A 15,930-nucleotide genomic window follows, 5' to 3' on the forward strand; every position below is an offset into this window, starting at 1 on the left:
AGTTAAGACTCTGTAACGCCCCCTAAAACACCTTGTTTAAACACGCCCCCACATGTCTACATCACTGTGTGGAAATATTTGCGTAATGCCGGAAAATGTTCACACAAAGAAAGAAGGCTGGGTTCAGTAACACAATTAGTGTTGAAGCAGTCGTGTCAGGGAGATGTGTGTGTATCTAGGAGAAATAACATGTTAGGGTGGAGATAAAGGACCAAAAGGAGAGATTCTTTTTAATGAAAATGAGAAACAGTCATAGATATACGAGAAACATAAATCCACTCTGGAATCAGAGGTATCAGTCAAAACAGAATTCTTCGCTTGTAAACCCTGAGCAATAACAAAAAGCAGCCGCGCCATGTGGAGTGGAAGATCCCAATAGAGAATACGGTGAGAGGTGAAGCCCGCAGAGAGAGTGAGTACCATAGGCTGGATACCGCGTCCGTTCAGGATCACAGCGTCTGAGTTAGTAGAGCAGAGTAAGGAGCATGAAGGAGAAAGGCTTGCAGACAAACCGCACAGGAAAAGACAAGACAGGACTTGACTCAGCAGGTAGGAGATGCGTCTTCGGCATTGATAGCTAGGAATAAACTGACAAAAGGGGCAGAGGAAGCGGAGGTAGAAATAGCAGGAAGAGTCAGGGAAAAGGGGAAACAGGTGAGATTATTGGGTGAGATAAGTGTAAGTGGGAACAGCTGGAACTAATGAAGTTAAAGTGATGGTGTAGAGAAAGAGTGTGTAGGATGACCACTAGAGGGGGACAGAGAAAGGAGGAACCTGGTTCATGACAGCAAAAGCACTTTATTTGTTATTCTGAAAGTAGATGCATAGGAATCTTTTAGATTACTTACAACAGAACAGCAACACATTTTATGGACGAGCGTTTCGTGAACCTAGAAGAGGAGGTCATTCTGACTTTGCTACGACAATCAGGTGCTTCTGAATCAGCTACAGTATGCATGCTTTGTTATTAGTTTAAGCATTTGCTGTTGAATATTCAAATGCAAAGTTTTGCGCATAGCACGTGTACCTAGTCTGTTCCTCTTTCAGCTTGAACGGATGGTAAAACTAAGGACATTATTAAATGTCTTAACATTTATTTTGAAAGATGAAGCTCGCGATTATGGAAAGGGGCATTACATTTCTGACGAGTGCTTGCGGTGATCGACCAATCACAATGCACTGGGTCAGTTGGCCAATCAGAGCAGACTGTGCTTGTCAGAAGGAGGGGCTTTGTAGAAAACGATGCATTTGAGAGAGGCAGGGCATAGAGGACCTACAATAATCTACAGTATTTGAAAAATAATGTGTTTTTTTGAACATTATGCATGTCCACATATTCTTTTACACCAAATACACAAAATAATGATCTTTAAAAAGCATCATATGACCCCTTTAACACGCAAATAACAGTCTGAAGAGCTAGAGGTTGACATGTTTTGCCTATGCAAAACTCACATTAATAGAACAGATGCATTAACGCAAATATACTGTACATGGTAATAATGACACCAGTGAGATGTCAAGTCTCACGATAGTCATGTGCACTTCTCAGCATCACATCATTAAGACACAGGCATGTTTAAAGTTCTGGCTTGTTCTCTTCTGTGTGTGATGCTGTGGACGGCCTCCGTCTCTGCTGATGGCCGTTTCTATGACAACAGACAGCATGCCACACAAGAACTGAACACGGTGCGCTTGATCATTTAGGAAAAGCCTCAGATCTAGAGGGAAAACCACAGTGTGTTGACTTCCAAATAAGTTCAGTACCAGGATGTGAAATGACTTCAGTTTGATGAGAACATGTACAATGTTCATGAGTGCAGGGTACAAACAGTCTTCCAGGGTGAGCTTTCCCTCGATAATATGCAGTTATATACTGGAATTTAGTAATAATAATGTCATGTGTACTGTATGTAAGTTTAAATGTATGTTTTTCTTCACCTTTCCAGCTTTAGCTTCTGGTGGCGATGAGACGCGTCTTTCCGCCTGGAAAACAAAAGCATCAATAATCATTAGCCCAGTTATGCCCTTATGACTAAAAGTAATAAAATGGCAGTATTTGCACTGTATGAGGTGATTCCTGATGGGATTTTTTTTTTTTACCGGAGTCTTGTCCTAATCTAAATCAGCCCTTAGATGTCATTTACAGATCATTTACACACCTTCATGTTGTTTCAAACCCATATGACTTTCTATCTTTCTTCTGAATGTATGAAAATGCTTATTTAGCTTTTTTATTGATTGCATTTATCTTATTAAATATCTGATCACATTGTATGAAGAAGAGCAGCATGAACATCCTGCTGAACATCTGCTTTCAGATCTTTCAGGTTTAAAGCACATAAAGGTGAGTGAATGATGACAGAATTGTCATGTACAGATAAACTCACCCTTTACATGTGGAACAGATCAGAAACAAGAAATAAGCACTGCAGTGATTCTCAAACATCTCATGCTAGTTAACATGTAGTCTGTGCGTTCATTGCAAAAGATTTATAGTGTCAGCTATTTTTATCTACTAATTTAATTCCTACTGTGACCACTTCTAAATGTGTTCAATATGCATCAGATGAAAAATACAGCCGTCATGGGCTGAGCTCCTGAAGTTTCAGAGGGTTTGTGGTGTGATGCAGAGGTCAGGTAATATCAGGAGCACACTGTCGTGACATGCTCATCTGTCTGAACATCAACCTCAAGAGATGGAGCAACAAACACTCCTTTAACACAACAACTATAACACAAGCCTGCTATAAGACGAGGAGCACTGAACAACACCCACAGAAACCAACTATAACACGAATAGTTCACCCAAAAATGGAAATTAGCTGTAAATGTGCTCAGCCACTGGCCGTTCAAAATCAGGATGAGATACAAATCCAGCATTGAGATGCTTTTAACTAAAATACTATAATTCATAAAATCATCTTAATGCTGGATGTGTTTCATCTTTGGTCTTCTCCAGATGTTCACTGATGGACTGGAGTGCTGTGGATTATTGTGATGTTTTTATCAGCTGTTTGGATTCTCGTTCTGACGGCACCCATTCACTACAGAGCACCAATTTCTACAAACCTGATGAAGAAACAAACTCATCCTGATCTCAGATGGCCAGCAAATGTCCATTTTTGTGTAAACTATTCCTTAAAACCTTAGCTTGCACATCACCACTACGTGAAAGACACCAATCAGTTCGGTTCACAAAAAACTGGGTCCTTGATATTTTTTGTTAATAGTATTGGTTTTATAAAAGTAAAACCTGCCCTAGAAGGCCTTAGTACTTAAAAGATAATGACATAAGAAATCAAGTAAATAAGTAACAATAATTATTTTAAATAAATATGTAATATAGTAAAATGACATACAGTATACCAAGCAAATGTGGTGTGAAATTTGAAATGCTTAAAATGAGGAAATCGACATAAAATGCCTAAAACTGTGGTAACATCAAAATGAACTTGGTTTATTCATTTTCTTTAATCAAGCAGACCATATTTGATTCAGCAATGAAGGTCATTTGTACAGACTGACAGGTTTCCAACAGGTCTTATCAGAGAGCAGCTGTTTTTATTTGTGAAAGCATGTTATCAGTGACCCTGTACAGGAGAAACAGTGAATAAAGGAAAAGAGCTTTATCTGCAGGCATCGTCATTAATTGGAAAATTGGAAATCAATTTACTCCAACAACAATCACAGAGGTAATTATTCTAGATTCACAAGCATCTAGAGCAGAGCGAAAAACTGATCCGGCTCGAACAGAAGGAAATCTGAGTGCTGCTGGTCCTGAAAACTCAACAGATGAGCAGATACGCACTGGGTCAAGCTGAATTATTAAGATTAAAATCATTTCCTGCCGCTCTGTAATATGCAAAGCAAAATATGCATCAAATATACATAGGTTGATTAAAAATGTAAAAGAATGCATGTGATCAGTTAACAGCAGGTCATCTCTGCTCAGCAACACACATGATTTGAGGAATCAGTGATTCACTCATACACTGAAGACGATAGCACACTAGGAGAAGTGATGTGTGAATGAATAAACCCCACTAACATGCACACAGAATGGCTAATGCATCGACGGCTATTCATGCACACGTCATTTTGTTGTTAGACAGAAAGGCGTCCGTCTGATGTGTGACTGTAAACATCTCTGAGATGAAAGCTAAACATCCCTGGAGCCAAGCCAGTGCCACATGCACAGATTCACCAGAGAGCAATCAAGAGCAGAAACAGCTCCAATTAGAAGGCAGGTCACCCGAGCTGCGCATTATACATGCAGATAGCAAATTAACTCAATATCTATAATTAAGCAGCTCATCAAGGGAAGAGGCTCGTCTGGGTCTCTCTCTCTCTCTCTCTCTCTCATATATATATATGCCTGTGTTGTTTGCATCACTGGATATAGCTTTCGCTCATTTAACATTTCTCATAAAACAGTTGACTGATATCAAAAGGAAGTTTCACCCAAAATAAAACTGCTGTCAGTAATTTCTCACCTCAAGGGAACTGAAAGGCTCAAGGCTCAAAAAGGTAGTAAGAACATTAAAATAGTCTTTATTATCTTTCTGGACTGGGAACGTTTGAGTTGTGTAGCTGTCTATGGGAGGGTCAGAAAGCTCTCAGATTTCATCAGAAATATCTTAATTTGTGTTCCCGAGATGAACAAGGATCTTACGGGTTTGGATAAGTAATCACTGACAGTGTTCTTTAGGCGAATTATTCCTTCAAGATTTGCATCTGCTTCTTACCTCGTTCTCTTTCAGTGTTAAACTGATGATTCACACTATGCCTCAGATCACAGTAAACCCAGAAACAGTAAAAGCTTCAGTGAATTTTACAGTACATACACTGTAAAAACCATTTGTAACAGTATAAAGAAGCTTACAATTATTTTTATTGGTCTTTCTGATTTAGTCTGCCAGATTCAGTCATATTAAATCATACATTTGACTTTAACTTAATTTCATGTCGCCACATGAAACATATTTTGGATATTTTTTTTCTGTGTATTGGTATGAAGTTTGCACATGAAAATGCTTCAGATAACTGCTGTATAGCATTATGCCATGTTATTATTACCTTTTCATGCATATATCTGTGAGATAAAGTATGCTTGAATAATAATAATAATAATTTTTGAAAGTATTTATCATCAATGCATTGAAAGTTGCATGAACCAAATGTTTCTTCCAATACAACTTTGTCCAACATCCAAGAACTGTCTAATCTGAATGTCACTTGTGAAGAGCAGTTCCTCTTGCTCCAGGACGGTTTTATTCCTCCACCAGATCAGCATGCAATCAGATCTCTGTACTGTAAAGAAGAACTGTAAAATCAGACTTGGCAACAGCCCAGCAGTGCACAAGGAGAATATGGGTGAGATGCAAGAGACTCTGTATAAGCCTGGCCAAACGTGTAACACAGCGTGAGGAGAGCTGTGTGTCTGTAGGCTAAAGATCTGACTCCAACTCAGTATGTTTGAGTACATTTAGATCCATTATTCACACACTGCATTTGGACATTTAGACACATCACAGCATTAGGAAATGAACAACATTTAAAGGTGCCATAGAATGCAAAAAACACAGTTGTGTGGCCGCAGTGTGTGAAAACAACCAGCCTATGATGGTACAAGTACACCCACTCATTGCTTTATAATTCCCAAAAATCATAAACAGTCTCTGTACCCAAGCATTTCCAGACTATGACGACATCAGTGAAAGCCCCGCCCATTTGTGAAGCTCTCTGCCCTATTAGCATGAGTGAGGAGCAGCGGTCCGTCATTACTGTTCTCTTGCTGTAGCACCAAAGAGCCATTAAAAGTGTCATGTGTTGGGAAGCCCCAACCAACATAGAAGTCTCCATAGACCACTGAGGACACGGTGGTTAACTTTCATTTTCAAAGGAAACGTCCTGAAAAAAAAAATGAAAAAAAAGGGAAAGTCCTATACTTTGTGCTAACATTTTACACCGGACTGCCTCACACACCAGGGTCAGTTCAACGCTGGAGTTGTGCAGAGATTGCTTCCGAAAGAGGGATCGATACCAACGATTTGTGTGCAAACGTCCAGACTCCAGACAAAGTACGCATCACGCATCAGATTTTGGCTCTTTGTAAGGCTAATGTTGCTAAAGATACCATTGTCTCTGTCTGTTTGCACTAATGCTGCCTTCACGTGCTACCATAATGATCGTTAATAGGGAAGCGGTACTTAAAAAATTGCATTTGTAAGCAATGTGTGAGGTCAGTATCACGGTTACCGTTACACCGGTGGTATGCTCGTGAGCTTGAGCTCTTGAAGCACCACACTCGTCTGAGAAGGGAGCAGGATTGTCAGGTTTTCAACAAAACCCTCCCACGGACATGAAAAGCAGCCCGCAGCAACAGTGTTAAAGTAGTCCAGTTCTGTGGAAAAACTGTGGACTTGGCAACGCTGGACGAGAGGCGGGAACACCAGCTCATTTTCATTTAAAGGGGACATAGACATAAACAGAGTGTTATGGCTCCTTTCCTAAAAGTGCAAATTTCAAGAAGCTATAAAGAATTATCTGTGTGGTATTTTGAGATAACACTTCACATACACACTCTGGTGACATCAGAGAACAATTTAAAATATCAATGCATTCTGTGGCAGTCTTAAAATGTCAGTTATTGATTGAGATAATGAAGGAAGAGTTGTTCAGATTATTAACAGAACAGAACTAAAGACTAAAGGAGACTCAAAAACAGACTAAAGGAGACTCAAAGTGTATGATAATTGGTAAAGAATATACAGCAACACAATTTGTGTGAAAGAAGATTGTGTGCAAACATAAAGGCAGCAATGTGAGCCTTTTACCCCACACTGTTAGGAATAAACGGTCCGGGACAGTGATGTAGTGCAGATAGAGAGGCGTTAGAGGCACACACAGCAGATAGATGGGATCTCATCGAGAGAGAGAGAGAGAGAGAGAGAGAGAGAGAGAGAGAGAGGAAGAGGGAGAGACAGAAGATGAAGATTCTGACCAGACGCACTAGATATGAGCTCCTGTTAATTAATATAAAATACTGCTGTTAACTGAGGCAAAAGCTCATAAAAAGCCTGTGTTTTAACACTTATGGAAATATACGAGGATATATATATATATATATATATATATATATATATATATATATATATATATATATATAATTCTAAAACCTTTCCTAAATCTGGAAACACATCATCACACTCTTGTTCATCATTCATAAACAATGATTAGCGGTGTCACACATTAAGCATGCTATTTTCCACTAACTTTCCACATAATTAACTACAAATTATATTACAAATTGTGACCAATCAAATATATATAATTTATGACAAGTGCAAAGCAAACTGAATGGAACAGGCTAATTTAGACTAAACATTCAACACTCTTGTGCATTTTAAAATACTATATCAAATTATTATAATAGTTCAAATTTAAAATCAGTTATGTTTATTTGACGTTTAGAAAGAACGTATGAGAGATGGAAAGTAACAAATCATGTCCGGAAATTCAAGATCACATAAACTGTAAAATAAAGCCTCTCTCATAGCCTAATATTCAGATTTTTCTGAGCTTGAAAATCAACATGTTCTGATGGAAAGCAGCTTTCAGCAACCAAACACAGACTCGGGTTCGGGACTGAAGCATGCACTGGACCGAACACCGACCGGAAAGTTCTGCTTCACCTCACAGTACTCCGTGCATCACCGGCAATTAACCAACATCACTGTATTCATGCACAGAGAAGGGATCCGAATCAGCCTTTGACGTGTGACGTAATGGATCGGAACCGCTGCGGATCCCGGCGACACCGGGGACAGTAACGAGCCGAACCGATCACTGCACCTTCGCGTCTATAGTGGATCAGAAACGGCGGCGGTTTACCTGAGAGATGCCCGGAGCGTCCTCAGTCCTGTCCGACAGTCACACGCATGACATCACCGCTTCACCTCGCGAGCGTCTGCAGGACAGCGCGTGAAGAGCGTCGCGTCGCGGCGCGTCCTGGGCTGCTTCCTCTCAGCCAATCAGAGGAGCGCGTCCGCGCCCAGCATCAGCATCAATCACGCGCGCGCACAGCGGGGCTAGTCGTCACTGGGCTTGTATCTCAGCTGCTGGCTTTCTCCTGTCACTGAATGATGTGAACAACATATTATGAGCAGCTGTATGAATGACGGCATGTTTTTTTATATGTTTTTTTTTTTTTTTTAAATTTCCATTGACCAAGACCACTGCATATCTTTCCTGTTTTTGACTGTTTTACAGAATACATTTATCCGAAAACCCCGTGAATAGCCTGTTAGCTAATACTTTGTGGTTGACAACCTATTTTGGTCCTACTTTATTTTAAGGTAGAATATTATGAACTATTATCTTTTGCCTCCCAATCTGCTGCTTATTAATAGTTAGTTAAGGTAGTTGTTAATTTTAGGAATGGGGTTTAGGATTAAGGGATCTAGAACATGGTCATGCAGAATAAGGCATTAATATGTGCTTTATGAGTAAATGGCCATGTTAGTAATATGGATAGTAATAAGCAACTAGTGAGAATTGATTTCTGAACAAATGATGTCTCTTCAATGCACAGGCTGGTTTTAGCCAGGTTTTAGCCATTGGTTTGGTGCATTCAACACAAGGAGCCCATATTCTCAAGACTTTTAATCAAACTAAAACATCAGAACACTGTAAAAAAAAAATTGCGTCAACTTAAAAAAATAAGGCAACTTATCGCAAGCGCTTTTTTGAGTAAACTTAACAAACGGGGACTAAAGTCCACCCAACTTAAAATAACTTAATATCACAACATAAATAGTCATGTTAACCTAAAAAATATCAGAAATTTTTTTTTTTTTGTTTACTGAACACAAGGCGTATTATCTACATTTACGTTTAGCTGACGCTTTTTTCCAAAGCAACTTACAATTGCTGTATATATATATGTCAGAAGTCGCACACCTCTGGAGCAACTAGAGGTTAAGGGTCTTGCTCAGGGACACATTGGTGTTTCACAGTGGATTCGAACCCGGGTCTCTCATACCAAAGGCATGTGTCTTATCCACTGCACCAACACCACCATCTATAAGCATATCATTCAAATAGTCTAAATAAAAGATCATAACACGGGTCAAATAACTTTTTTGTCAACACAGCCGTATACCAGGAAGTTTTAGATCACTTCATGCTTCCTGCTGCTGACCAACTTTATGGAGATGCAGATTTCATTTTACAACAGGACTCTCACCTGCACACACTGCCAAAGCTACCAGTACCTGGTTTAAGGAGCATGGTGTCCCTGTTCTTAATTGGCCAGCAAACTCGCCTGACCTTAACCCCATAGAAAATCTATGGGGTATTGTGAAGAGGAAGATGCACTATGCCAGACCCAAGAATGCAGAAGAGCTGAAGGCCACTATCAGAGTAACCTGGTCTCTCATAACACCTGAGCAGTGCCACAGACTGATCCACTCCATGCCACGCCGCATTGCTGCAGTCATTCAGACAAAAGAGCCACAACTAAGTACTGAGTGCTGTACATGCTCATACTTTACATGTTCATCCTTTTCAGTTGGCCAAGATTTCTAAAAATCCTTTCTTTGGATTGGTCTTAAGTTATATTCAAATTAAAAGAAATAAACATCTGAAATATATCAGTCTGTGTGTAATGAATGAATATAATATACTAGTTTTACTTTTTGAATGGAATTAGTGAAATAAATCAACTTTTTGATGATATTCTAATTATATGAACAGCACCTGTAATACTGCAGTGATGACTGCAGGTGACACTGTGATTTGTTTCTTTTTTAAATAATGAAAACAGAGATTGGATATTTGCAAATCAACACTGCAGCTCGTGATGTTTGAGTTTGAGGTGATGAGTGTTATCTGCACTCCCAGTATGGACAGACAGTGGTTCCCCAGACCGAACGGAGACAGAGGCTTCAGATGATCGTCCACTGATAGCTGAGGGACATCCCTGAGACACCAACACATGTCACTTCACACACACACACACACACACACACACGAGAAATCCATGTAGCTGATATTTATTATAATAATGAGCACCCGAACCCCCGCTGGCTGCCAGCAGTCAGAATCAGACCCCCGCTGGAGCTTCACTGGTTCAGACGCTCACAGACAGTACAAATGAACATCTTTGTACATGTGCATCAACAAATACAGACTGATTTCACATACAAACGGAACTGAGAAATGGTTTAAAGAGACCGAAACCTTAAACAGGCAATTACAAATGAGAATCTTATGAAACCTGCCAATGGCATGTGGATCATAATCAGATAAGAAATAAAATATTTACCTATTTGTTATTGTTTATGTTCCACTGTATTTTAAAGGAAAATGTAACGTCTTCAAATGTAATTGTGCAAAACAATGAAAAGTATTAAAAGCCACACATCAATCTTCATCGTAGAGAAGCATGTGCAATAAAAACTCTTAAAAAAAAAGTCAACATATAATGCCATTCACAATATTTATGAGTAATATTTCTTTTCAGCAGTGCACTGTAAACAAAAATGAGTTTTTGATGTTTTAAACTATACTGAATTACACTGAATATCCAGTGAAATTACAAGAAAATACCGTTCCAGTCTTTCTTTTCAAATTTCACATTTAATTCAATGTGTTACTTGACGTTACTTAACTGTTTTGTGAAATTACTAGCAATTTCTAAGTGAAAATTGTTGCTACAACATTTATTTTTATCAGTGTGGAGATATGGTGTGAAGGGATAAATGGTGGGGATAAATTTACCCCCCCCCCCTCAAAGTGATCAGTGCTAATACATCCGCTAATTTACACTAGTGGCGAGACAGATCACAAAACTTATCACGGATCCGTGGTTTGATTAAAGTCAATTGTATTTTAAAATCCGCTACTTTGGCTGGCTCATCCTCTCTGTATTCACCACTCTGCAAACTTGTTCAATGTCCCGCCCACAGCGCTATCTGATTGGTTACACCTCACGAGTAATAGCCTATCAACACTTGCGAGACAGTTGAAGCCAGTCCGCTGGGCAGTGGAGTTGCTAACTTGGCGACTTTTTTCCAAAAAAGCAATTAGCGACACATCTAGCGACTTTTTGGACAATCATTATTTATTCTCTGAGACTCTCTGGAGCGCGAGGTCTCTCTTTCCCAGCGCGAGCCTCTCTCTCTACTTCTGCTGTGTTCAGTGAGCGCAGAGAGGAGCAGCACTTTCAGTAAAATAAAAAAAGGAATTCTGTTGCTTTTAACTCTATCTTGCAAGCAAGTATAGCCGACATCAGTCAGCACAACCACTGACTTTATCGTATGTGTATTTGATTTCATTAGTGCAGATTAATGTTTGAGAGCTGGTTATGTATAGTCTTAATGGACCGCGTTTCAGTCATTATCATATTCATTCCGTTGTCTGACAACAGAAACATTAAAATATAGTAATAAAAACTGTTTTATTGAAAATTTTATTAAATGGCTAAATTAAATTGCAGTATTTGAGCATAGGGAGTCAATACAAGCAACAAACTTACGTCATAAATATGCTAATTAGCGCATGACGTGATCTAGTTCTCATGATTTATTTTTTATGAATTAAAATGTTTCAAAATATCTCTCCCTCTTTTTTTTCACAGATTGCACCCTGAGTAGATGTACAGTAAATGAACATACTTTCCAGAAGGCCAACAATTCACTTATATATTTTATTGGTCTTATGAAGTAATCTAATTTGTTGAATTGGTGTTTTTTTTTTTCTTTGTTAAATGTGAACCAGAATCATCACACTTAAAAGAACCAATGACTTAAACTACTTCAACCTGTATGCACTGAATTTATTTAATACATAAGTTTCTCAATTTGAGTTAAATTACTGAAATAAATGAACTTTTCCACAATCCGCTAATTTATTGAGATGCACATGTATTGTATTTGAATCAGTTGTTTCAATAATTTTTCTCTGATTCCTTGGCTCATGCCAAGTCGAAAGGACACCACAATTAAAAAATCACAAGGTATAGTTTTTTTCACTATTTATAATTGTTTGTAAAAACTACTTTTTCGAACTCTTCCTAGACCATTGAACAAACTGTAACGAAAATTGAACCAAATCATCTTCTGACCATGCTGGCAAAGAGTTATGGAATTCAAGTTGATTAGTCATAATGTTTCAGAATAGCACGTGAAAAAAAATTCTATGAAAAGCTCCTCCTAGATCGTTGGTTCAATTTTCACCAAATTTTGCTTGGATCATCTTCAGACCAAGCTGGCAAAAAGATACAACAAGATACAACATGAACAAATTTGCTGGAAGGATGCCAAACTGCATCTGAGGGCCTTATCTCTGCAAAGGTTTGACATATTTACTCCGAACTTTGTATGTGCTATTGTCACCTCACACTGGCCACGGCACATCAATTTGGTAACAGCGCCACCTATTGACCAAGAGTAATAAACCATTCATTAACCTTTAATTATGAAATTTTAAAAAATGCTAATAACTTTTGAATGCCTTGGGCTGTTGTAATGAAACTGGCCTCAAAATATTCCTTGGGTCGTGCCAACAACAGTAGTAGGAAATCTGAACTCCCTGTCCGCCATCTTGTTTTATGTTAAATGTTTTATGGTATATGTGAGGATTTCCAGTCAGGATTTAGACGGTATCATAGTACTGAGACTGCTCTCCTTAGAGTTACAAATGATCTGCTCTTATCATCTGATCGTGGGTGTATCTCTCTATTAGTTTTATTGGATCTTAGTGCTGCGTTTGACACAATTGACCACAACATTCTTTTGCATAGACTTGAACACTTTGTTGGCATCAGTGGAAGTGCATTAGCATGGTTTAAATCGTACTTATATGACCGCCATCAGTTCGTAGCAGTGAATGAAGATGTATCATATCGATCACTAGTGCAGTATGGAGTACCTCAAGGCTCAGTACTAGGGCCGCTACTCTTCACGCTTTATATGTTACCCTTGGGAGATATCATCAGGAAACATGGTGTTAGCTTTCACTGTTATGCTGATGATACTCAGCTCTATATTTCCTCGCAGCCCGGTGAAACACACCAATTTGAAAAACTAATGGAATGCATAGTTGATATAAAAAAACTGGATGACGAGTAATTTCTTACTGCTAAATTCAGAAAAAACAGAGATGTTAATTATTGGACCTAAAAACTCTGCTTGTAATAACCTAGAACACTGTCTAAGACTTGATGGTTGCTCTATCAATACTTCGTCATCAGTTAGGAACCTAGGTGTGCTACTTGCAATCGTCAAAGCAAATGAACAACATTCATTAGGAAAACAGTGTATCAATAATGCAAAATGATAGTTAAAGGCAGTTCATTGCATTCATTTGCAATCAAGTCAACAATATCGCTGTAGATGAAGTGACCCCAACTAAGCAAGCCAGAGGCGACAGCGGCAAGGAACCGAAACTCCATCGGTGACAGAATGGAGAAAAAAACCTTGGGAGAAACCAGGCTCAGTTGGGGGGTCAGTTCTCCTCTGACCGGACGAAACCAGTAGTTAAATTCCAGACTGCAGCAAAGTCAGATTGTGCAGAAGAATCATCTGTTTCCTGTGGTCTTGTCCCGGTGGCTGGTGTCTCTATATTCACGTTCCGTACAATAGAATCACCAATAACTAGAGCACTTTCATCAGGTTTCTCAGTGGGTGCATCACTGAGTGGGGAGAACCTGTTTAATGTTTTGATCGGAACGGAAGAGCGGTGTTTTGACCCACGACTACGCTGCCTCACCGTCACCCAGTTGCCCTGCTGCAGGGGCTCTGCTGGAACCGGACAATGTACAGGAATCCCTGAGCTAGACGCATCCAAAGCCATATCTAGAGCCCTAACATTCTTACTGTCCGCAATTAAAGTTTGGATGCGTGTCTCTAATTCTGAAATCTTCTCTGTCAGCCTAACTATTTCCCTGCATTTATCACATGTGAATCCCTCATCAGCGACAGAGATAGATAAACTGTACATGTGGCAAGAGGTGCAAATAACAATAGCAGGCGAAGCCATTACTCACCGTGCTTGATGAAATATTCTTACTGCGGTTGTTTGATGAACTTGTGAAAAACTGGAGCGAGAGAGAGGAGAAAAGAAAAGAAAACAGCGATAGGTTCGAATGACTAATGACAAGCTTATGAGTGCTAACGCAATGAGGTGTACTGCACTCACAGATATAAAATAAAGTGAAAGAGTGATAGTAAGATAAAGATTCTAGAGAAAAACAGCTACACTGAGCTACGATCAGCTCCAGCAAGACCAGCAGGAAGCACTTTTACATGCACTCTCACTGGGGAGCATTGAAGATCACTTAACAAGCTCTAGTGCTCAAAAGTTTGGGGTCGATAAGATTTTAAAAATATTTTTGAAAGAAGTCTCTTCTGCTCACCAAAGCTGCATTTATTTGATTAAAAAAATAACTGTACAAATTGTGAAATATTGTTAGATTTTCAAACAGCTGTTTTCTGTGTGAATCTGTGTTAAAGTGTAATGTATTTCTGTGATGCTCCGCTGTATTTTCAGCATCATTCCTCCAGTCTTCAGCGTCACATGATCTTCAGAAATCAGAATAATATGATGATTTACTGCTCAAGAAACATGAAGATTATTAGCAATGTTGAAAACAGTTGTGCTGCTCAATATTTTTGTGGAGATTGTGATGTTTTTTTTTTTTTTTCAGGATTCACAGATGAATAAAAAAAAGTTAAAAAGAACAGCATTTCAATTTAACATGTCCTTGCTGAATAAAAGTATTAAAAAACAAAAAAGCTTTACTGACCCTTAAAGTTTTGACTTGTAGTAGCCTATAACTGAATGTTTAGATGCATATTCTCTCTCCTGTCATGCATCCTGTCCGGCTGTGTTTAGGTCTTGTTGTTTATTCGATTAGGTCATATATTATTTAAGCAAGAACATGTTGAGTACATGTCAGTTTTGCACTTGGAGCTTCACCAGCACTCAGACTGGATCAGGAAAACATTAGGCCATGAGTACCACACATACAGCTGTATGAACGATCCTGAGACACAGAGACACACGGAGTGAGCTCATGTGAATCAGTTACATTTCAACACACTCCACATAATGAACTTGTAAACAAGAGACTGATTGTGCAGTGCTCACAGCTTTATTAATGAATGAGATCATCATGAACTGAAGTGAGCGACAGCTTTTAGTGATTATAGAGGAGCTGCACAATCATGTCTGACCGTCTCAGAACCTCAGAGAAGAAAGTATTGTGTTTCACGTCCTGATTTTATTTGTCTTGATGTTTCGAAATCACTCATTGTGTGTTTTTCTACGTGACCTCATACAAATGCACAAATGCGATGACTAGAGATTGGTGCAGTTAATAATATATTAGATTTTCAGGTTGTTTCTTGGCAAACCCTAAAATATGCTTGAAGAACACTTGGAATAAGTTGCACGGAATAATTTCACGACATCTGAATCTGTATCGTAAAAAGATCGAAGAAGGTTACAACCGAGCGGCAACCTCCCGCTCTCTCTTGTGAGGCCAATAAGGAAGAGACTAAAACTGCAATTCATCGACTGGCCGCTTGAGGCTGGCTGCAGAAGAGAGTCAGTCCCATAGACTCCCCATGTTAAAATGCCCAACTTTACAGCAGAAAAAAAACATGTTTACAGCCTGGTTCAAAAAATGATTTTGGTCTATATTGCTAATTTTGTCCTTCAAACTGACAACTGTGAGGGGGGTGAATTTTTTTATAACTCATCCGTTTAATTTATATTAAGCCTTAAAATGCTGCATAATTAAGGGCGTGACCACTTGAGTGACAGGTGGATTGCCGCTGCTGACAATGCAGTCGCGCTAGGTGGGCGTGGCTTCAGGAATCAGCTCCCGCCTTTTTTCCCATTTTCGATTATCCGGGAGAG

At 39.1% G+C, this 15,930-nt stretch overlaps 1 protein-coding gene across 1 annotated transcript in view; it reads right to left on the reverse strand.

The window, feature by feature from the left end:
* The window catches only part of LOC128028658 (schwannomin-interacting protein 1), a 189,599-nt gene extending 187,624 nt beyond the window's left edge, over window positions 1–1,975 (reverse strand). The window contains exon 1 of the mRNA XM_052615929.1: window positions 1,942–1,975. The gene's annotated coding sequence lies outside the window, so the exon portion shown is untranslated. The remainder of the gene's footprint in view (window positions 1–1,941) is intronic.
* Between the last annotated feature and the right edge of the window lie 13,955 nt (window positions 1,976–15,930).

Source organism: Carassius gibelio, chromosome A15, assembly GCF_023724105.1.
Source record: "Carassius gibelio isolate Cgi1373 ecotype wild population from Czech Republic chromosome A15, carGib1.2-hapl.c, whole genome shotgun sequence".
In the NCBI taxonomy this organism is placed as follows: Eukaryota; Metazoa; Chordata; class Actinopteri; order Cypriniformes; family Cyprinidae; genus Carassius; species Carassius gibelio.